Consider the following 23,411-nt stretch of genomic DNA (forward strand, 5'->3'; position numbering starts at 1 on the left):
TTCCTTATCTATGAACTAGATAAAGGTCCTCTCTCACCAACTGTTGTGAGGAATGTGAGGGAGACCAAAGGTGAGGTGCTTGGGTAGCACAGTGATCGGCACACCGGGATCCCCCAATAAATGAGAGAAGACATTTCTCAGAAGATAGGGATTGTCCTTTGGGGCATCATTAAGAGATGGAATTAGCAAGAGAGACTGGCTGCGCCAGCCACTACCTTGCCCTGTGCTTCCTCAGAGAACTATTGCTTCCCCCCCTCACAGGGCAGAACAGGCCCACCTCTGCCTGGAAGAGCCCACGGTAACAAGGAGAATGGGGGGAGGCAAGAGAGAGAACCAAAGCTCAGGACACACAGGCCCACCCACTGAACCAAGATCCAAAGCATAACACTGAGGGTAAGGACCCAGGAAGTCGGTGACCTTAGGGGAAGAAAGAAATCTGTAAGATTCAAAAGCAAAATGTTCCTCTTCCACTGAGTTTAAGGAAAGCTTTCGTTATGTCTCTCCTTTAACAAGAACGTTGGCACCACGGTTCTGGAGTTTGGGGCCTCATTTCCCCTTGTGTGTTTCCTCCCGGATGGTTTATTTTTCCCAGTTTGCAAAACGCTGTCCCATATAGTGTCTCATTTAAAACTCACAGGAAGCCATGACGTTAGGCTGTCATAACAACGAGGCTGCTTCATTTAGCAGGTGAAGAAACAGAAAACCAACTGCTCTGAGTCGAAGTGGACAGAGATCATCCCCATGTAGAGCTTCTTATAAAAATATCCCCCAGCTACGTACACCAAACGGAGCACACAGGCTAGGTTTCTACACAGAGAAAATTCTTTGAATCAGAACAAGGACGGCAAGGAAGGCCAGAAGCAAACAAGCATGTTCCTAGCTATCATTGCTGAGTTTATGGTTCTTTTTCTTTCTTTTTTTTTTTTTTTTTGGACTTTCTTGAGTTTATGGCCCTTGAAACACATCTGCTACCAAAGGCTACAGAGGGTAAACACATTACATCCAGGAAGTACCAGATCACCGAGGCCGGCACTCGACCACAAGTATGTGAGCTTGAAAAGCCTGTCTCGATCAGAAAGACTGGAAAGTAGATCTACTTTGGCTGGTCTTCAATGTGCTTTCTTGGCTTTAGTTTATATCCGCTCAAATGTTTTCTTCCAGATTTCTTGAGATGCAGTTGACAAGCAACATTGTGTAAGTTGAAGGTGGAGGAGGAGATGGCTTGTTACACCTTGCAAAATGTTTACCTCAGTAAGGTCAGTGAGCACGCTGTCCCCCTGACATAGTGACCACTTTGTTGTTAGGGTAGAAAAAATCAAGAGCTACACTTACAGCAACTTTCAAGTGTACAGTACAAAATATTTTTAAAAGAATAATTTGTGGCTTCAGCAGTTTAGGAGATGCCCTGTGATATGGTCCTAGGGACACACTACGGAAAAACCTATTTCAGCAGCAGTTAAAATGGGGGCTTCATAGGTATCCCCAGTGTTTCTATTTCTGTGGCCCACACTCTGTGCGATAATCAGTGCCTTCTAAAACACTCAACATGTTTGTCTCCTATAATCCTCACCCTAAACGTAGGAGGTGAGAAGTTTTATCCCCATTTCCAGATAAGGAAACTGAGGCCGGGAGAGGCTGTGTCTTCTCCCGTGTCACAGAACAGATGTGTGGTCTGGAGGGGATTCAAAACCAGGTCTGTTTTTCAAAGCTAGGGCCCATTCTCTTTCTCCTCCATTCATTCTCTCTCAAGGAATTTAGTTCTTGAATAGAAACTTTGTGTCACTCTTTTATTGTTCTTTGATTTTCCCGCCTTGGAGAGTAATGATTAATTTTCTAAAAATAGGACTAAGTCTCACTGAGGAGGCGATACTTGGCCATCGCAGTGCTAGGTACTTTCCACGTGGTAATTTAGGAGGTGGCGATTGTTGGTATGCTTTTTCTGCTTGCCTTGATCATCGGAAGCAATCCCAAATGAAATAGAAGTACATTAAGAACGAGTAGAAGCCAATCATTTCCACTCTCCTCCCCCAAAGTAACCATTTTTAATAGATTTGTGGGTATTCTCTTAGATGCACTCCTTAGCACTTAAAACCATGTGTTGAGGACGGATACAAACGTACTATGGTATTCCCATTTACAGATGAGGACAGAGGTTCAAAGAGGTTGAGCATCTGCCCAGGATGGAACTGTAGGCAAGTGACAGAGCCGGGATCACAAACCAGGTCTTCAGATGCCTGACCCACGGCTCAACCCATCATCTCTCCCACCAACCTGAGGTCTCAACCCAAGAGCCACATGGAACTGCTCCGGGGCCAAGAGCTGGCTTAACTCTCGAGCAGAGTACATGCTATCAGATAAACTGCTTAGGATTCCTTGTGGACTTTGGTTTGTCTGTTTGACAAAAGAAGGTAAACATGCCTTCACCCTACTTTAGCCGCAGGGGTGCAGAGAGAAGGGAGTAAATAATGTCTGCGGCACACACCCTGAGCTCCTAGGAAGAAGGCTCTACTTGGATGCAGAATGGTTGAGGCGGGGACACACCGTGCTCTCAAGCAGACATGCCTATGCAGCCTCCTTTGGAGAGGTGCAGCCCTTGTTCTAGGGTTTCTTTCCAGCTGACTCATCCTGTGACCTTGAGAAAGTTCCCTGTCTCTCTGCACCTTTGTTTCACCCTCTGCTGTAAACCAGGGCTAATAATACTTCCTACCTCGTTCATAAGATAGGAAATGAACACACAAGTCCATATAGCACGTTCCTACCTAGCTGGGACCCAAGTGCAGGCACAAAGCAAGTGAGGTGACTATGTGATCAGCTAGCTCATTTTAGGCCAAGGGACCTGTGGAAAAAGAGAACACATTGTAGCAGACGTGCGCTTCTCTACGGAAACTGTTTCTTAAATCCCCACCTTTGTGAAATTTTTACCTCATGCCTTTGTTAAAATGCTTTGCTTCTCCTGAAATGTCCTCCCCCACCTCTTCTTGTGAAATTGTACCTGTCATTCAGTGCCCCGGCAAAATGCCACATTTCCATGATGCTTGCCTCTATTCTTCCAACTAAACACTGTAGCTCTTTCCTCCGGATCCTCTGAACGGTGTTTGCCTTCTCGTAATCTCAGATTTTGCCAGGAATTTCAGATTTTTGCCAGGAATTTTTAAATAACAAATCTCATTCTCCTAACAGATTATAAGTATATTAAAAGTAATAATAATACAGACTATAAGTATATCAAAGGTAAGAATAATACCGTATTTCTCTAACTTCTTAAACTACTAACACAGCTTCTTGCCCATAGTAGTTGCCTAATAATCAATAAGTAATAATTAATTGCTGAACGAATACATGAAATGATTGAATTTTTGTAGGGGAAAGTTGGAAGTAGTGCTGAAGGTCTGGTGAAGATGGATAGAGTACCAAAGAATTTTTGCTCATCAGCATTGACAGGTTAAATTCATGCCTGTCGATGGACCCATCAATCCACTGATCCTTTGAACACATGCTACCTGAGCATCTCTTAGGCCAGGACGCTGTGAAAGATTCTTCAGGGAAGAACTCTGTGGGGCCTGAGTGCTTGTGGCCCTTGCCAGTCTCATGTTGGCTCTAGTTTCTGAGCTGTGTTTGTGTCAAGGCACCTTGATTCTAATCCTGGTTCTGATCCTTGCAGCTGTGTAACGTTGAGCAAGACATCTCATAAATCTCAGTTTCAGCTTCTGTATAAAGTTAAATTGATAAATAGGAGATAATACCATAGCGCTTGTTTTGTCTGGCTCCCAAAGGTGTTGGAGGCAAGTTGCAATCCCAGGATGAAAATATATCACCTTCCTTAAGATCCTTCCCTAATTCATATACACACGAATTTTTAATATACACACACATATGTAATATGTATATATATTACATACATATATTTTATATTATATGAAATACCTATATTATATATGTATTCATATTACATACATATATTATCTATATACATATGTAATATAGATAATATATGTATGTAATATGAAACTACATATAGATTTTTAAGGGACACAATACATCATATATATCAAAAAGTTTAATTTAATTTTTTAAAGATTATTTATTTATTTGACAGAGAGAGAGAGAGGATAAGCAGGGATGGTGGGAGAAGGAGAAGCAGGCTCCCTGCCCAATGTGGGGCTCAATCCCAGGACCCTAGGATCATGAACTGAGCTGAAGGCAGTCGCTTAACCAACTGAGCCACACAGGTGCCCCTTATTTTATTTTTTAAAAATGTATTTATTTATTTATTTGAGAGAGAGCAAGCACACACATCTGTGGGGGTAGGAGCAGAGGAAGAGGGAGAGAGAGAATCTCAATCAGGCTCCCCAATGAGTGCAAAGCCTGACGATGTGGGACTCAATTCCAGGACCCTGAGATCATGACCTGAGCTGAAATCAAGGGTTGGAAGCTCAAATGACTGAGCCACACAGGCACCCCAACCTAACAAATTTTAAATGGTGCCCTGAGTTACCTTAGAAAAACTCAGTAGGTTCAATTTGTGATACATACTTTTGGAACAACACATGGCAATTATCTTTTCATAGATCTTTTTTTTTTTAAATTTTATTTATTTGACAGGAGAGATCATAAGTAGGCAGAGAAGCAGGCAGAGAGAGAGAGAAGAGGAAGCAGGCTCCCTGCTGAGCAGAGAGCCCAACGCGGGGCCTTATCCCAGGACCTTGGGATCATGACCTGAGCCAAAGGCAGAGGCTGTATCCCACTGAGCCACCCAGGCACCCCTTTCATAGATCTTTATAGCAAAAGCTAAAAAGCACTGAAAAAGTAAAATTCTAAATTTCACTAGAAAACACCCATGCTATGGTTCTATGACATGACCTTTTCTGGTCATTGGCATTATATACACACCATGTTGCATACTCGTAATCAATGTGTATATTCTACTTGGTGTTCCAGTTTTATTTTTAGGGTTATTTCAAACAGACCTTTCCATATTTACAATTTTAACTGCAGTATTATTTATCTATGATCAAAATCAATTTAATTATTTCCTAATTATTGGTCATTTGGGTAATTTTCAGTTTTTCGTTACTACACACAGCCTATTTTTAATCACATACAGATTCCTACCCGCCACCTAATACATTCTTGGCTTGGCTCCCTCTACTGTCAGTTGATATATACCCAAGAAATGCCAACTCATTTTATTATTAGCCCAAGCAAAACAGAATTAGGAAAGAACCTCCAATGTTTTATTTTAAAAATTAGATTGTGCATTTCCAAGATGATTTGTGAGCCATTTCCTTTGGGCAAAGGGAGATATGGACCATTGCACCACAGCTTCCATTCATCAGGGAAGAAGAGTGATGACCTACTCTATGCCAGGGGCTTTATACATTTATCAAATATTTATTGGGAACCTCTGAAATATCAGAAACTGTTTTTTGCTGAGGACAAAAGGTCTAAGCTTTGCCCTCAGGGAGTAGAGGACCAAAGCCAGCAAACAAGCAATGATAAGGTAGAGTGACAAATGCTGCTGGAGTCGTAAATTCAGGGTCCACATGGGAGAGCAGAAGATTAATGCCAGTCTGGTGGAGGGCTTTGGGGAGAAGTGTCACAGAAACTGAGGCCTGAGTACCAATGGGCATTAACCTGGCAAAGAGTCATCCAAGCATGGGAAACAATGTTTACAGAAGCTAAATGAGACAGAGGATTTTTTTTTTTTTTTTTTTTTTTAGGGATTTCTATGTAGATATAACCAAAGTAGACAGTTTGAGTGGGGGTATAGACGGAGATAGGATGGAAAAGTAGGCTGTAGCCAGATTAGAAAGGGCCTTGTAAGCCTCATGAAACAATTTGGACTTAAAAATATCTGAGGTTAGTATAGCTACTTTAGGAAAGAGCTTGGCAGTTTCTTAAAAGGTGAAATAGAAAAAAGTTAAATATGACCCAGCAATTTCACTCCTGTCTAGCCAAGAGAAACAAACATGTATACCCATGGAAAGACGCATATGTGAATGTTCAGAGCAGCATTAATCATAATAGTCAAAAGGCAGAAACAACTTAAATGCCCGTCAGCTGATGGATAGATAAAGAAAGGTAGAAGAGTCATACAATGGAACATTATTCAGCCATAAAAAAGGAACAAAGTGCTGAGGCTCGTACAACATGGATGTCCCTGGAAAACATGACGCTAAGTGAAGGAGTCAGTCATAAAAGACCACTTATTGTATGATTCCATTTAGAGAAAATGTCAGAAGAGCAAATTTATAGAGACAGAAGGTCGATCATTGATTGCCAGGGATTCGAGGGAGTTGGGGAGAAATAGGGAGTGATTGATAATGGGTGTGGGGTTTCCTATTAGGTGATGAAGATATTCAAAAATTGATATGTTGCTGGTTTCACAGTTCTGTGAATATACTAAAACTGAGGAACTATAGACTTTAAGTGGGTAAACGATATGACGTGAATTTTATCTCAACGAAGCTGTTAAAAAATCTGGGGGCATACAAGTATAGATATGTATAGTATAGCATGTATAAGATTGCCTTTCGGCCCCTCTTCCAGCAAACTCAAACATGAAATATAGCAATATTTCTTGAGTTAAGGGCCCAAGGTCAGTTTCTCCCATTGGCTTTTTATAACCAGTATTTGAATAATTTAAGGATTGTATTTTTTTAAGTTTTAATTAGGGATCTGTCTTCTGTCAAGGGTTGGATAAGATGCAATGTAAAGAAGTATTTGAATGCAAGACTAGCTTAAAATATAGCCTATATAGCTATAACATGTATCCCTCTTTCTTAGCACACACCAGGAAGCAATCCGGTTCAGCAGACAGGTGGACAGACAGGGCAGCACTCACGACTTACTTGCTCTGTGCTCTTAGCAAGTTCTCTGATTCTCAGATTTCTCAGCTGAAAAATGAGAATAACTGAATAACTACATTTTCCATGTGGTAGATTACAGATAAAAATGTGTAAAGCGCCCAGCCAAGCGCAGGGTAGGGTTTCAATAAATAGTAGTTGTCGTTATTAATATGATGATCTTATGTTTTCAAAAGAGATTTGATACAGTGCCAGAAAGCAAATGTTCTGATTCTCTGTTTTTTTGTACTCTCTTCTAGTTCCTAGATCTGTTCTAGCTACATAAATCAATCCTGCCTCTTGGTAAATGTTATTTTAGACTAAGTATATTTTAAGTCTGTTCCCTTAATGAATTGCATGATTTTAAACTGACAGTTCTTTGATCTAATTTGCTGGCAGATTATGCAAGAAATAAATATTTTATTGAAATGCAAAAGCTAGTCAGTTTTTGCACCCCTTTCCTCCCCACCCCTGCGTGTGGGGAGTGCAGAGGGGTAGGAGACACAGAAGTGAGTGCGGTTTCTTTTCTGACTCAGATCCGGATGGCATGGATCTTGAAAGACCTCCATGTATGGCTTGATCTTGACCCCCATACTCTCCTCTACCTATCTCTGCACTGTCAGCAACTTCTCTTCCCTGTAGTGAATCTTGACCTTCTCTGTACTTCTCTCACCCGAGGTGTCCACCACCCTCTGGGTTTCCAAATAGCCCACGAGGGCGAGCTGGGATCCAGGCAGACAACCTAAGGACCGAGGGGAGTAGTTAGGGCTTCCTCCAGCCTGGGGCAGGGAGGCAGGGAGGTGGGGGAGGGCCTGACACTCCCTCTGAGGGTCCCAGGAGGATTTGGCTCGGCTGCATTGCTTTTGTCTTTTCTCCAAAAGATGCTCCTGGGAGCCAACCAGAAAGCTTTCTGTGTCCATTTTGTATCCGGAGAGCACACACACAGCTTTGGCAAGGGAACATCAGACCTATAATAATAATTCAGATCTCTGACATTAAAGTGCAAAAAACATTTTCCATGACAGCTTAAAATTAATCACCACCACTTGCTGCGAGAGATCCCTCTCCTTTATGCAGTGCCAGCTTTGGGACAACTGTTCAGCCAGCCACATGGCTCCCAGGGAAACACCGTGAAGTCTGCACAGACCATCGGCAAGCTGATTTCTCCCTTCTCTCTTTTGTCCTGGGGACTATGTGTTTTCCGCTAGGAGAGTAAGTAAGACGGGGCTGGTAATTGATCCCAGAGAACAAGCCACAATTGACTCTTCTGGGTGGGATTAGAAATGCATCTGGAACTCTTAGTGACATTGATAAACCACCGGAGGCACCAGCTTTGCAACCGAATGTTCCGGAAATTGTTCCTATGGTCTTTGAACTCATGTCAAGGGAAAAGAAAGGAGTCTATGCATATCACTTCCTTTATCCTGCTGCTGAAAACTAATAATCAAACAAATTCTCCCTCGACAAGGTCAAAGTAGTTCAACAGATACTTACTTGCTTACTCTTTAGAAATTTTTTAAATTCGCTCCTGCTGATGGTAAAAAGTTGGAATTGTTTTGGAGGGTAAACAGTGAGCATGAAAACTGGTTCTCTTTCTCCTCATTCCTTACCCCCTTTCTGTAGACGTTACTATGGTAAAGTTTCCCATATAGCCTTCTGGAAACTCTTCTCGAGCATGCAAGCCTATGTGTGTATGTGTGTATTTGCAATATACAGGGGCTTTTCTCATTTAATAATATATATTGGACACCTTTTCCCACCAGTGTCTAGAGACCTACTTCATAGTCTTTAATGTTACATAGTGTTCCTTGGTGTGTGTGTGTGTGTGTGTGTGTGTGTGTGTGTGTGGTGTGCATTATTTATTTAACTGGCCCTCTGATTCTGGACATATGAGGTGTTTTTTTGCTTCTTTGTTTTCTTGGTTTGTTACTAGGAACAATACCACAAACCTCATTTTTGGAGAATAATCTGTTTACACTTGTGCAAGTTTGTTAAACAAATTCCTAGAAGTGGAATATTTGGGTCAAAAGGTAATTTGCAATTTAATTGCGAAAGATTGTGAAGTTGCTCTCCCACCAGCAGAGAAGCTATACCGAAAGCTCTCTCCAGGCTCAGCATTGTGCTGGGTGCTAGGGATAAAAGGTCACAGTCCTTTTCCTTGACAAGCTCACAGGAGACACACAGCCAATAAATTATTATAATGTAATGTGGTCAGCACCATAATCAGGGTTTTACAGCACTCATCACTTTCCTGTGTTAGCCACTCGTTTTATTCCCTCCCTGTGAATTCTTAAAGAGATTCTTGAAGTGTTTTTCACTCCAAAGTAATTTCTGGACAGTGATACATTTCCCAGGTCAAAAAAAGAAAAAACAAAAACAAAAAACAAAATGTCAAGGATGGGATTGGCTGGGACTTCACTGGTGAGGTCCAATCAATATTTAAGAGGCTCCCAAGCCCAAACACTTCTGTGTCTGTTACCCCATTTAATCTTTGTGACATTATGAATATTCCAACGTTACTGATGAGGAAGCTATGGCCAGAGGTAGGGAAGGAATTTGCTCAAAGCCATGCCACGAATGAACCATGTAGTTTGGTCTGATGGCGAACCCAGGGCCCTTTCTACAGAGTAGCTTGGCCACACCACCAGGGATTCATGCTGTCCCTGAGGATTTATACCATGGCCTTCGCAACAATCTCGAGTTTACGGAGCAGAGGTAGAGTACCAAGAATGGAGAAAACAAGTAGGAGGAAGACCCACTATTTGCTCTTGGAAAACAGACTGCTTAGTGGGGAAGCAGGTGTCCATCTAATATATGTGAACCATATGCCAGTCATCCTGACTGACGTCATTCCAGACCAAAGCCGTGGCCCCCAGGAAAGGCTGATTCTCTCGAGTTCAGAGGATGGCTTGTTCGAAGGAGCAAAGGGTGATTTGGATGGAGAGGGGGAGCATGGAGCTGACTAAACAGCATGGGCAAGGCATGGGGAAGACCAATGTGGTTAGGTGTCTGGGGCTTGAAGGGTGTGGGCCTTTGTAGGAGATAGGCAGGGAGGCTAGGCAGGGTCATATTACAGAGATGTTTAAGGCTACATCCACAAGTCTGAGCTTTCTGTGTTAAGTATGAAAATTTGTTTGTTTGTTTTTTAAGATTTTATTTATTTGACAGAGAGAGACACAGCAAGAGTGGGAGAGGGAGAAGCAGGCTCCTAGCTGAACAGGAAGCCCGATGCAGGGCTCGATCCCAGGACCCTGGGATCATGACCTGAGCTGAAGACATGAAAGTGTTTTTGAACAGGAAATCTAACCTATGTTGCAGACGAGTGAAGGCCAACAGTAAGCAGGAAAAATTGGACTGGGGAATCCTTGGAGACAGGGAAATCAAGTTAGGGGACCACTGGGGCAGTCTCACAGAAGTCTGCATGGCTGAGGGAGATGGCCGCAGAGAATGGATGGACCGGGAAGGGTTTGAGCTGTGGTGGAGCTGGACTCGACATGATTTGACAGAATAGGTTTCTTGAAGGGAGGAGGGAGAAAATGAGAGATTTCTAGCCCAGACAGAGTGGTTAGGTTATTAATGGAGATAGGGGGCACAAAAGAATAACTTTTATTTATTTATTTATTTATTTGACAGAGAAAGAGCATAAGTAGGCAGAGTGGAAGGCAGAGGGAGATGGAAAAAGGAGCAGGGAGCCCGATGATGGAGCCTGGGATCATGACCTGAGCCGAAGGCAGATGCTTAACCGACTGAGCCACGTAGGCTCCTCAGAAGAACTTTTGATGGGTGAAGATTACGAGGAGTTCAGCAGGTGGGAATGCATGTGGGATGTCTGAAAAGCAGTTGGGAAATACAGTCTGAAGTTTGTGAGAATACTAGAGCCAGAGATGCAGATTTATGTCATCTCTAGGGATTATAGTTAACACTAAGGGTGATTGTTTGGAAAAAGAGGACCAAGAAGTAGATCGATGGTGAAAGTCTAAATTTAAGCAATAATTAGGGAAAGAAACTAGGGAAGACAACTGAGAAATAAGAGGGGTAGGTGAGGATGCAGGCAAGATGGAAACCAAGGGAAAGAGTTTTAAGAGACAGTGCTCAAAAGTTGGTGTATTATAGAAAATTTGACAAGACATGAATTGAATGTCACTAATTAATATGTTGAGTGTCATACTCAGGAAACCTTGGAGATAATGCATCGACTGGAGTGGAAAGTGAAGTATGCTGGAAGCAAATTTGCAAGTGGGTGGAAGAAGGAGGGAGAGGTGACTTAGGTTAGCTCTTTCCTAAGGGATAGTGGGAAATGGAGTAGAGCTGAAGTTCTCTAAACCACTTCTGCCCCTTCATTATGACTGGCTCAGAAATTAGGGCAGGAATAGAATATATGTTTGGGGATATCTGAGGAGTTAGCTTCAAGGACCTGAGTCCAAGGTACAGAGCCCAAAGCCTATGGGCATGCTTCTCCTTCACTCCAACAGTGTTTCAAAGTGTTTCTAGCAAGAGGCAACTGAATCATACTCTAGCAAGCCAAGTACAACTTGAGGGAAGAGTCTGGGGCAGCTGGTCCTCAGAGTCCAGCAGGGAAGTCATGATCATCCTGGACCAAACAGAGCTTTTTGTAAGAGAGTGGACCCGCCATCATGAACACTCAAGGCTCTAGAAAAAAGGACCATCAAGAGTAGGAAGGCAGGGACAAAGCAGAAGCCTCTTTTGCAAGAACTGGGTGAGGGATGTGGGGGAGATGAGGATAGTGGAGAGCTGGACTGTGGATCAGCTGGCAGCAAAAGAGCCTCTAGGGACACCCAAGAACGTCTTGACCTAGGGAAAGGGTACAGACCGACAATCTATAACCACTGAGGAAGATTAACAGTCAAGCCAATGAATCTGAAGACTTGGGCTCCTCTCACTTGCTTAGTCCCCTTCCAAGACCCTGTTGGGGGACCTGGCAATGTGTTGACATGCAATTACATGTTAATAAAACTTTCCAAATTAAAACATTTTAATCCACATTCACTAGGCCTGCTGTTCATGGCCTTGGTCTTGCTCTCTGTCCCATTTCCTCTTATGACAGTGGTGTCGGGATGGCCATGGACATTTTGGGGCTCCAGTTAGGAGAAATTGATTTGTGAGTTTAATCTGGACTTAATGGGATAGATTTATGCGGTTCACAGTCACTTTCACTTCTACTCAGTTACTGCTGGCCATCAGGTATGGTGACATGAAGGTGTGGTGTTAAAAGACTTATCAGGGTACGGATGTATCCCACCACATCCAGCCCCAGAAGCAGGAGGAGAGTGAAGAGAAACAAGCTTTGAAATGTGGAGTCAGAAGGAAGTATGTGGAAAATTGGAAAATTCTTCCCAGTTCTACAGCTCATATGAAAGAAATCTGATAAAGGACTTTTTAAATTTAATGACAGCTCTAGAAATTGGAACTATCAATAATAAAAAAAAGTCAAAAAACCATGTTAGAAAAAAAGAGGGCTTTATGTTTCTATTCTCTCTATAAATTATATCACAAAATCAAAGAAATGATCAAAGACAATGCAGTAAAAAATATAGGAAAAATGTATTACAGAGGGATATTAGGCAGCAAATTGACAAAAGCATTCTATTACTCTCCCTGAATTTTTTGTTCAGCTTTTCAAGATGTATCAGCTTTTAAAAATTGCCATTTGTTGTGATTTATCTTCTCATTTTGATTGAAATTTTTATTTTCATATCTAATTTTAATTTTAACCTTTTTCAGTGAAAGTAGGCCCCCTAAGGTGCACAGGCTTAGGACTTCATAAAACCTGGATCTACCTTGCTTAGGGCTTGCTTATTTATGGTACCAGAAGTATTACTGGATGTGAAAGGATTTTTGTGTGTCTAAATAAGGAAGAAAATCTGGGTATTCAAATATGTGGTCTCTATTCTACTGTAACCTCTTCCTTGATACCACAAAGAGAAGCAGATCTATGAGTCATCCTGCATAGTAATGAAGCAGACTGAGAATGAATTCTGAACACTTTAATAGGCAAATTTTTTTGGAAGAAAGGTGTACTTAGCACAAGTGCACAATAAATATTTGCCGATTCGAGGAAAGAAGGTATGTAAATATACAGTCTCTCTTGTAAAAAGATAGGAACTTTCTTTTTAATCTAAGGAAAGATAGTAGCTGGTAAATATAATTTTCATAGTTCCTAGTTACCTTCTCCCTCCTTCTCATCATCTAGCCCCTTCTCCTCTAATTAGCTAGTATCCTCTAGGGTAAAATGAAGGCCCAGACAATGGGGCAGAAGAGATTACAACCTGTATTCATTCATCAGACGTTTATTGAGTATCTACTGAGGCTACTGAAGCATGGTCATACCTCAGCTTTGGACTCCAACTTTAGAACTCTTTCAATGAACACTGCCATACTTAGGCATTATTCCAAAGCAGGACCCTGTCGCCAAAGAGGTTCACTTCATAGCATTAGCTACCCTTCTAGGAAGTTCTCCCCCAGGGATGCAGATCAAGGCCACCAGCTCAGATTCCCCTTCCTGTGGCAGACCACCTCTGAGAGCATCCCTGCCAGCATCAACTTCATTAGAGAGTTTCTAATAGTGTTGAACTCCAATAAGAAAAGAGTTGGGGTCTCAATCCATTCGCTTGCTCCTAAAAGAGCCCTTAAATGCCTTGTGGATTTATTCACTTCATCTCCTCTTACCCCTCTCCAAACAAGAGAAACCACCAAACATCTCTGCAGACTGAGGAGCATTCAGTGGGGTCGAGTCCACTCAGCCCACAGATGGGCAGCATGTCACACATATAAAATCATTAGGTTCTGAATCCTGGGCATCCCCTTACATCTCGATAGCTCAGACTTTAGAGTTCAAGATCAAAGACACAATCTGGCCTTCAAGGAGCACACAGACTATAAATAGTTTCAATGAAGTGTAATACATGAATATGCAGCTTGCGAAGTGTACACAGAGTGCTACGGAATCACAAAGGAGGGGCTCTTAAATTAACCAGGACAAGCAACAATCTGAGCAATAGACAGACAGACAGACAGACAGCCACCGTTTGTGCTGAGCTCCCAACTGTCCCTCCTCTCCAAGGCTAGCTCATGATCTTTGAACAAATACATGTACTTCTCTGCTCATTTCCTGGATGCTTCCTAGTGGTAGAGGAGTCTCCCTAGGGCTGGGATTAAGATGAAGCAAATTTTAAGGGGTTACCAAAAGTTTCAGTAATTGAGATTTGGATATTTTTAAAATAATGATACATTATGGCGTATAGACCAGCTGTTTGGTTTTATAAATAGGGTGTTATTGGAACCATCATCAGGATGAGAGTAAGGTGAGTGAGGCAGGATCATGAAAGTACAGGTTTGGATCTTGTTTTCATTTAAAATTCTGATATTTTGTCCATCAGGGATTTTTGCATTAATTTTGAGTTTTTAACATCTTAGAACATTATTTATCTTGATTTCTGAGGTTTTGGTGCTCCTATAAATTATGTGCCCTGTGGAGGGGGGCGGATGAGGGATGGGCTAGATGGCTGATGGGTATTAAGGAGGGCTCTTGTTATGATGAGCACTAGGTGTTTTATGTACAAAACCTTAATATACCGTTTGCCCAGATTTGACCACTTCTTTTGTGTATATTTTTTTAATAAAATGCTTATTTTAATAGTTGGTTTGTCAGCTTTGAGGAATGTTCTTTTTTTGTTTATTTTTGTTTAGTAATCTCTATGCTCAGTATTGGGCTTGAACTTATGACCCTGAGATCAAGAGTCACATGTTCTTCCGACTGAGCCAGCCAGGTGACCCAAGGAATGTGATTTGACTCCCCATTATTATAGATGTAGAGATCACTAAACTTATTCTACACCTCACCTACTTTCTCTTTTCCTTTACCAATTTTTTAAAAAAGATTTTATTTATTTATTTGACAGAGAAAGATCACAAGTAGACAGAGCAGCAGGCAGAGAGAGAGGAAGGGAAGCAGGCTCCCCGCTGAGCAGAGAGCCAGATGCGGGGCTCAATCTCAGAACCCTGGGATCATGACCTGAGCTGAAGGCAGAGGATTTGACCCACTGAGCCACCCAGGCGCCCCTCCTTTGCCAATTTTTATTAATTACATGGTTTGTGTACCAACAGGACACATAATTTTACATCCTTTCCAACTATTCTAATGCGTAGAATTATTTTATTTATTTATTCATTTATTTATATTTTTTAATATATTTTTAAAGATTTTATTTATTTGAGAGAGAGAGCACGAGGCGGGGAGAGAGGTGTCATGGGGAAGGACAGAGGGAGAAGCAAACCCCCTATTGAGCAGAGCTGGGGCTCAATCCCAGGACCCCTGGGATCATAACCTGAGCCAAAGGCAGATTGTTCAACCAACTGAGTCACCCAGGAGCCCCATGATTTGATGATTTTTTTTTTTTGACATATTTACCAACTTTTAACATATTGCCACATGTGCTTTTCTCTCTATTCTTCCCTTCCTCCCTGGAAGACTAAGAAAAGAGAGGTGATAAAAAAGGGTTTGGAGTCTCTGAAAAATGAGAGAAGATGGGATTAAAGACCCACTTGGAGGAACTGGGTTCTGGGAGAAGGGAGTCTTCTTCGGAAGAAGAGAGAAAAAAAACTGATGCTAATAGCAAGTAGGAATGTGTAGTTAGTGGTGGGAACATGAGGAAAGTTTTGTCTGGTGACTTACATGCTCTAAATTTAGGAGTAGGGGAAGGCTAGTGCTATAAACTGATTGTGCCCCCAGTCCAAATTCCTAAATTTGAGGCTTAACCACTACTGTGACAGTATTTGGAAATGGAGCCTTTGGGAGACAATTAGGTCATGAAGGCAGAGTCCTCCTAATGGGATTGGTGTCCTTAGAGGAAGGGACGTGAGAGCTTGCTTCTTCTCTATTTCTCCACAGTGTGAGGACACAGCCAGGAGGTGGTGGTCTCCAAACCAGTGAAAGGGGTTCCACCAGATACAGAATCTGCCAGTGCCTTAACCTTAGACCTCCAGCCTCCAGAACTGTGAAAAATAAATGTCTGTTGTTTAAGTCAACCAGACTATGGTATTTTTGTTACTGCAGCCTGACCGAAGAGGAAGATGTGGAGAAGGTCTGAAATCATTTCTGTGGTGAGGAGGCTAAAACTCACGTCAGAAAAGCATCGTAACCTGATTGAATGGATCTGGAATGCCCATTCGATGTCAGTGATCATGAATTTAAAGGATCACCGATGTGGGAAGTTGGGTGGCTTTTCTCCCACCCCCCAAGGCACCCGTGTAAGTTGAAACAAAGCAAATTGCTGGACCTGGCCAGGGTTGGAGTGACAGGAGAAGGACAGTGCTGGGGAGGTAAGAGGATTTGAGAGAATGAATGTCATGCCCAATGGCACATGGCACCCGAACAGGACATTTCCTCCACCCCTGCTAGGTTTTTCTGCTGGCCCACCTGATTTTCTGAACCAGTGATTAGAGGCCAAATTAACCACAGTCTGGAGCAGGAATTCCTTTTGCAAATCTGTGGTGTGGAGGAGGAGTACTCTGGGAGAAAAAGGCTTCCCTGACAACAGAAATATTTAATAGGGATTTCTCTCCCTTTTGAGCTTTTTAAGGATGTTTACAGTCCTATTTGGAATAAGAATAAGATGATTCCGTTTCTCATAAGCATATAATTGTTTATGTCTTTCTTTTAAAAAAGCTTGGAACGGTTCCCAAAGATGATATTGTTCATCTTTATCTACTAATGAGTGAAGAATGTGAGTTGGTAATTTTAAAGTGAGGAAATTGAGCACTGAGATAACTTGCCTGATGTTACCAAGCAAAGCAGTTACGGAGATGGAAAAAGAACACAGACATTCGGCTTTCTAGTTTCTGTTTACCAGCTTGTGTTTCCATGGAGAAAAATTCGGAGAACTCCAATCAAACAGATGCCAAGCCCACATTCTATTCCTAAAGATACATGTGGACCATGTTCATCAAGGCTTGCAAAACTTTTGGAGAGCTAGGAATGATTTCGGTGGGGGCATGAAAGACAAGATAATTTTAGCTTGATTTTGGAAAGCATCCATCCCACCTTGTGAGAAACTGAATTGGGTGTCAGTTTGGTGCTCACTCAATGCAGGTTTTCCTAACACCATGTTTGCCCAATAGGCGTGCCTTGCCCCTGCAATCACCCCTTTTTACTCACTCTGCCTGCTCTTTCTTCTCTATTACGCAAACCTGACCTAGCTCCTCCCTTAAGAGGCCCTCTTCAAAGAGCTGTTCCCTGAAACTCTGCCACAGTGATCCTTCTCTGTAAGTGTCATACTGAATTGCCCCCAAGTTTATGCTTCTTATTCAGGGGCATGAACCTGCTCTTCTCCTGGGACGTAGGGTCCACTCAGCGGGATGCTAAGAAATGCTTAACTGTCAGCTCTTTTTTTTTTTTTTTTTAAATAAAAAGCTTTGATTTGTAGGGTTTGCCTGTTTCCATGGTGTAAATATTCTCATCATGACTGATTGCAAGCTACTGACACGACAACACTGAACGCTGAGTTGGGAGGGAATGTGCATGATCGCTTTGAGTAAGGTTTGCTTCAGTGTATCAACGGCATATTAGAGACACACTGTGTACTTCTTCAGTTTTTCTTGGACTCCCTCATCTCTTGCACCCACAGTTGCTCTCTCTACTTTAGCTGCCACTGGCATCTCAATGTGGGCTCTGTGGGCTTATCAACTGAAGTGGGAAAGATGCCTACCCCGAGTACCCTATTTAAAACTGATAATCATTATTCACTCTACGTTCCCTTCTCCCATGCTCCCTTCTAGTTTTTCCATAGTATCCTCTTGTATATTATAAAATTTATCCATTAGATTTATTGGTTTTTATCTGCTTCTTCCGAATAGAATGTTCTCAGGAGGGCAGGGATTTTTTTTTTCTAAGTTTTTTTTTTTTTTTTTTTAAATCATGTCCTCCAAATCCTTTGAACAGAAGTGTATTCAACAAGAGGCTATGGATTCTACTCTCTCACTCCCCACCAAGCCCCTAGGGTGGTCCAAATCACTTGGACTAAATAAATCCTTGCGGCTTGACTGACTTCTGAGAAGTTGAAGAGTGAGTCCTTGACAGCGAAAGTGGAAACAGACAATTTTTATCAGACCCTGAAACTGCTCTTGCCAAACAAGCACACAATTCTTCAGCGGGGGAAATCCAGTGCCTTCTTGGAATTGGAGGGCTTGGCAAACGGTTCTTATTCACAGTGTGATTAAAGCATTATCTGAACCCTCCCCCTCCCCCAGGAACAGGAGAAAGAATTCATTAAGGTCTCATCAATTTAAATTTGTTTTCGGGAAGCAAAGATCAATCTGTCATCCTTAAAACTCACTTGGGCTTGCACACTGAACGGTTCAATCCTGCAGAACTCACCTGCTGCTGAACGGATTAGATGCCGTCTTGGGAAAGGCTGGTGGTTTACACAGCCCACGCCTCATAGCAGAGGGCAGGCCTGGCTTGAAACAGGAGGGCTGAGCTTCCTGTCAATGAAAAAGGCATGGAAGCTAATGGATACCCTCAGAACGGAGGGATGACTTCTGTTTTTAGGTGGTGATATCTGTTCTCATGCAACATTTATTGGCCATCTCCCTTTTGCTTAGTGGCTCAGTAGGCTGGTGGGGAAAAAGGGTGATGATCACAGTTTTGCAGATGAGGAAACTGAGACTCAAATGGAAGTTCTATAGTGTTTATACCTACGTAATAACCACATTGTAAGTTAGAGTTGCTGGCCACTGTCTCAGCTTTGGGCCACCTGAAAGATCCTTCATCTTCTTCCTTTTCCCTCTCTACTGCCATCTTCTCTCTATGGTCTACCAGCTTGCCTCTTAGCCATCACTATTTCTAAGAATAATGGAATTATGGGGAGCAGCTATTGTTACAGAGAGCTAGTGATCTGTCCTCTGGCTTCCAACTTCTTGGTGTGAATTCGCTACAGCTCTTAGTCAACCAACAATTTAAGTAGCATATTTCTTTTCTTTCTTTCTTTCTTTTCTTTTTTTTTTTTTTAGGATTTTATTTATTTATTTATTTGACAGAGAGAGAGAGAGAGAGAGAGATCACAAGTAGGCAGAGAGGCAGGCAGAGAGCTCTCTGCTGAGCAGAGAGCCCGATACGGGGCTCGATCCCAGGACCCTGAGATCATGACCTGAGCCAAAGGCAGAGGCTTAACCCACTGAGCCACCCAGGCACCCCTTAGGTAGCATATTTCTATAGTGTATTCAAATTACGTAGGTTTGGGATGGGTTTAAGGACATGCAATGGAAGGAGGGGAAAGCAGTTCTGAATTGCTGGTAAAGAGAAATTTAAGAGCAAATGAACTAAGCACTTTTTCTATTATAGAAAGCTCAGGATAGAAGGATGAACAAGATTTGAGTTCACAATTTACCCACTGCATATTCTTGGGAAAGTTACTTAACTTCCCTGAAACATAGGTTCCCCATCTATAAGAAGAGGGAAATAATAGGTACTTGCACAGTTTTGTAAAGAGTAAATGAAGTAAAAATACGGAATGCTCCCGGCATCTATCAAATGTTTAAAAGCACTTTGTTTCTTTTGCCTCGAACTATCGTATTTGCCTTAATAGAAATCCCTGGATTCCTAACTTTTTCATCCTAAATGCTCCATTAGTTGTTGGAGAAGTACTTAACTCAGAGAAGGGAAAGGTCCTGCAGAGATCACCAAATGATAATGATGTCGTGTGTTTATAATTGGGAAGCAATGTGCTACTCTAGGAATTCTACGTGCAATTCTTCCAGCAGCTGAAGGATGGAGGACACTGAGGCCTCCATGAAGAAGTGATGAGACATTATTCAAGTTATAATCTGACTCTGTGTCTTGGTTGACCAGTTCTATGCTCTTCCATTCTTGCCCTCAATGGTTGGTAAGTCCCTGACTCTGCATATTCTGAGAACCACTGTCAGCCAAGTTTTGGGTAACTGTAGCAAGAATGAGAAGAAGGAGAGGGAAGAGAGAGAGAGAGAGAGAGTGTGTGTGTGTGTGTGTGTGTGTGTGTGAGCCTGAGGCAGGAAAGAGAGCAAACCAAGAACCCCAAACAGGAAAGAGTTGGAATTGGTACAAGGTAGCTATTTGGAATTTCCATAACACTTTCATATACATTGTTTGAACTTCCCAGCAATCCAGGAGAAAGGTGTTATTGTCCCCATTTATAAGATGCATACGATCTTTACCAAGATCTCATAGTTAGTAAATGGCAAATGGGACTTAAACTCAGCTCTCCAATTTCTCACATGGATCCTCCATTGTACCTATGTTGTTTTGGAGAGGTTGGAAAGGGCCACCCACACTGGGGTGAGAGTCACCACTAGTGTCACAGACCATTCAGGATAAAGGACAGCCCTTCATTTGTTGCCTGTATATGCATTCAACCATTATGTGGTGATCTTTATGATAGAAGTTGGGGAGAAAATAAACAGCTAGTTACAGCAGTATGATCATTGTAATTTGGGAGAGTCTACATGGTTCTAGGAGAGTCAATAGGGAGCTATACCTAATCTAGTTTGGGGAGAGGCAGTTAAACTTCCTGGGGGAGATGTCATCCAGGTTAAGAGCTAAAGGACCAGCATGAGGTGATTGGCATGGTGAGGAGGTTTTAGAAGAATATGTTAGATGCTAGACAAAGCAGAGTAGCTGAAAGTAGTGTGAGCTTGAGAGTTCACTCTAGAAAGGAAAGCAAAATTCATACAATAACTGGCTTTATAATCCAATTAAGAACATTAGACTTTAGCCTGAGGGCAATGCAAAGGCCTCAGGGAAATTACAAGATTCGATGCACATCCTGGACTGATTGCTCTGGTGGCAGTGTGAAGAATGGATTGGCCAGGGGCAGGACTGGAGGCAGAGGGACCAGGTGGAAGGCTTTGTGGAAATCCAGGGAAGACACACTGTGGCATGCTACTGGGGATGGAAAGTGGACTGATTCAAGACGGAGTCATAAACTAGAATAACTAGAACTTGGTGATTGTTTGGATTTGGGGAGCAGGGGCGTGGGAGATGAAGGCCCCATTTGCGGAGTGATGGAATGCTAGAGGAGCCACAGGCTTGTCTGAGGGAGACAGAGAGGCCCAGGGAGACCCGCTCCAGTTGAGATGGAATCGTACCAGATAATGCTTAGTCCACACTTACCACAGGCCATGGGCTGTACATGTATTGTCTTATTCAATCCTCTCAGCATTCACATTTCTGAGCCGTATTATTACCACATACCAGGCACCATGCAAAGAACTTCATATGAATTGACTTCTTCACAGTTACCTTATGAGTTGAGCTATTATTATCCTCTATTTTACATTTGAGGAGACCAAGGTTTAGAGAGATTGAGTACTTTATTCCAAGCCTCACACCCACAAAGTGCCATAGTTAACACAAGAACCAGTTTATGGCAGAGCCCTTGCTTGAAATTACATATCCTTCTGCTTCCACATGCAGTGTTCAGGGCCTTTGAGGTGTCCCAGAGAATATGTCTCCTGGGTGGTTGGAGTCCCCAGACTGAAGCTCAGGCAAGAAATAGGAGTTGGGAATATAGACTTGTGGTTTATCAGCCTATAGGTGGTATTTAAAGCTATGGAAGTGAATAGCTGTGCAGGTTAAAAAGAGAAAAGGGCTATGGGCAAGACTCGGAGGAACCCCAATGTTCACAGGCTCATGGAAATGGAGCCTGCCTGCAGTGGCTAGAAAACGGGAAGTCATGGAAACCTAGGGAGGAACGTGTTTTTAGGACTCTGTGGTCGCATGTGTCAATGCTGGGATGACCCTAAGAAGATGAGGAGGTGAGCAAATGGCATCAGAACCATGGAGGTGAACTTAGCGTGAGCCATGTTGGTGGACAGCTGAGGGAATTCCGGAAGTAAGAAGAAGTAAGGAAGGGAGAGGGTGAATGTAAATCACTCTGTCCCTGTTTGAAAAAATTTTAAGTATGAAGAGAAACAACATGTTAACCTGAGGAGGGTTGGGCTAGAAGGGGAAGCTTTTCCTGCAAGATGGGGAGATTTGAACCTGTGTAAATGCTGGTGGGAAGGAGTCTAGACAGGGAAGCTGAAGACACAGGGAGGACAGAAGATTAGAAGAGTCATGAGGTTTCTGAGCTGTGGGTGATTTCTAGGTCCTACTCTCTTTGAAGACATAGTCCTTGAGTGTGTCTACTCCATAGAGGGTTGGGTCGCAGAGGTACCTCTTCATCACTCCCACTGTGACTGAGGGGGAAAGGGCCATGTGTGAAGACTTCTGAGGGAGGGGGGAGGTTGGGAACACTGTGCAGCGTCTGGGAAGGCTGGAAGATGATGAGCCTGATTCACGGTGTTGAGGGAGGTTTGGGGGCAGTGTGGAAGGAAGGAAATAGCCATTCTGGTGACTGGGAGAGCAGAAGAGCTGTGTTGTATCGAGGGCTTGCTGACTGCAGGACACCAGAGAGTAGCACCAGTTTGCTCTGGTGTGGTGAAAACCTCCAGTGGCACTCAACTGTTTTGGGATGGCACCAGGTGGACCCTTGGTTTGAACCATGGTTTCATCCCCCTTCTTTTAGGTGGAAGCAATTAAAGGATGACAGGACAAAAGAATGAAGTTATTGGCAAGAAACTAGACAACTGATGGACCAAATGGGATCTAGAATATAAGTGGAAGGAAGTGAAAATGGAATGGGCCTGAGAAATTGGAATCCACAAATTGTTTGGTACTCCCTTCAAAAAGCAGAGACTAATTCCTCTCTCCTTGAGCATGGGCTGGACCTAATGTTTCCCATCTAACATATAGGAAAAAAGGAGAGGTGCTAGGTTATAAAAGACACTGTGTGGGGTGCCTGGGTGGCTCAGGCAGTTGTGTCTGCTTTTGGCCCAGGTCATGATCTCCAGGCCCTGAGATTGAGCCCCATGTCGTGCTCCCTGCTCAGTGGGGAGTCTGCTTGTCTCTCTGCCTCTGGCCCTCCCCTCCCCCCACTCATGTGCATGCTCTCTCTCTCTCTCTCTCTCAAATAAATAAATAAAATCTAAAAAAAAAAAAAAAGTTGGAACACTTGAGTGGCTCAGTCAGTCAAGCATCTGCCTTCGGCTCAGGTCATGATCCCAGGGTTCTGGGATTGAGTCCCTCATCAGGCTCCTTGGTCAGCAGGGAGCCCACTTCTCCCTCTCCCTGCCACACCCCCTGCTTGTGCTTACACTCTCTCTTTCTTTAAGAAAAAAAAAAAGGAAAGAAAGAAAGAGAGAGAGAGAGAAAAGGTACTGTGGCTTCCTGCTTGCTCTCCCTTGGACGGCATGTTTTGAGTCCCCGTGGTAGGGAACTGAAGCAGACTCCTGGCAACAGCCAACATGAACTTGCCAGGTGGGTGAGTGAATGATCTCAGAAGGAAGCACGTGCCTCCATCTCTGCCGGATACCTTGGCCACAACTTCCTGAGAGACCCAAGAGACCTTGAGCCAGAACCCCCACCCCCACCCTGCTAAGCTGCTCCTGGATTCCTGACTCTCTGAAACTGTGTGAATCAATAAAGTTTTATGGTTGTAAGCCACTAAGTTTGGGGGTAATCGGTATTGCCACAGT

The sequence above is a fragment of the Lontra canadensis genome, unplaced genomic scaffold, assembly GCF_010015895.1.
Source record: "Lontra canadensis isolate GAN:19392208 unplaced genomic scaffold, GSC_riverotter_1.0 scaffold10, whole genome shotgun sequence".
NCBI classification, from domain to species: Eukaryota; Metazoa; Chordata; class Mammalia; order Carnivora; family Mustelidae; genus Lontra; species Lontra canadensis.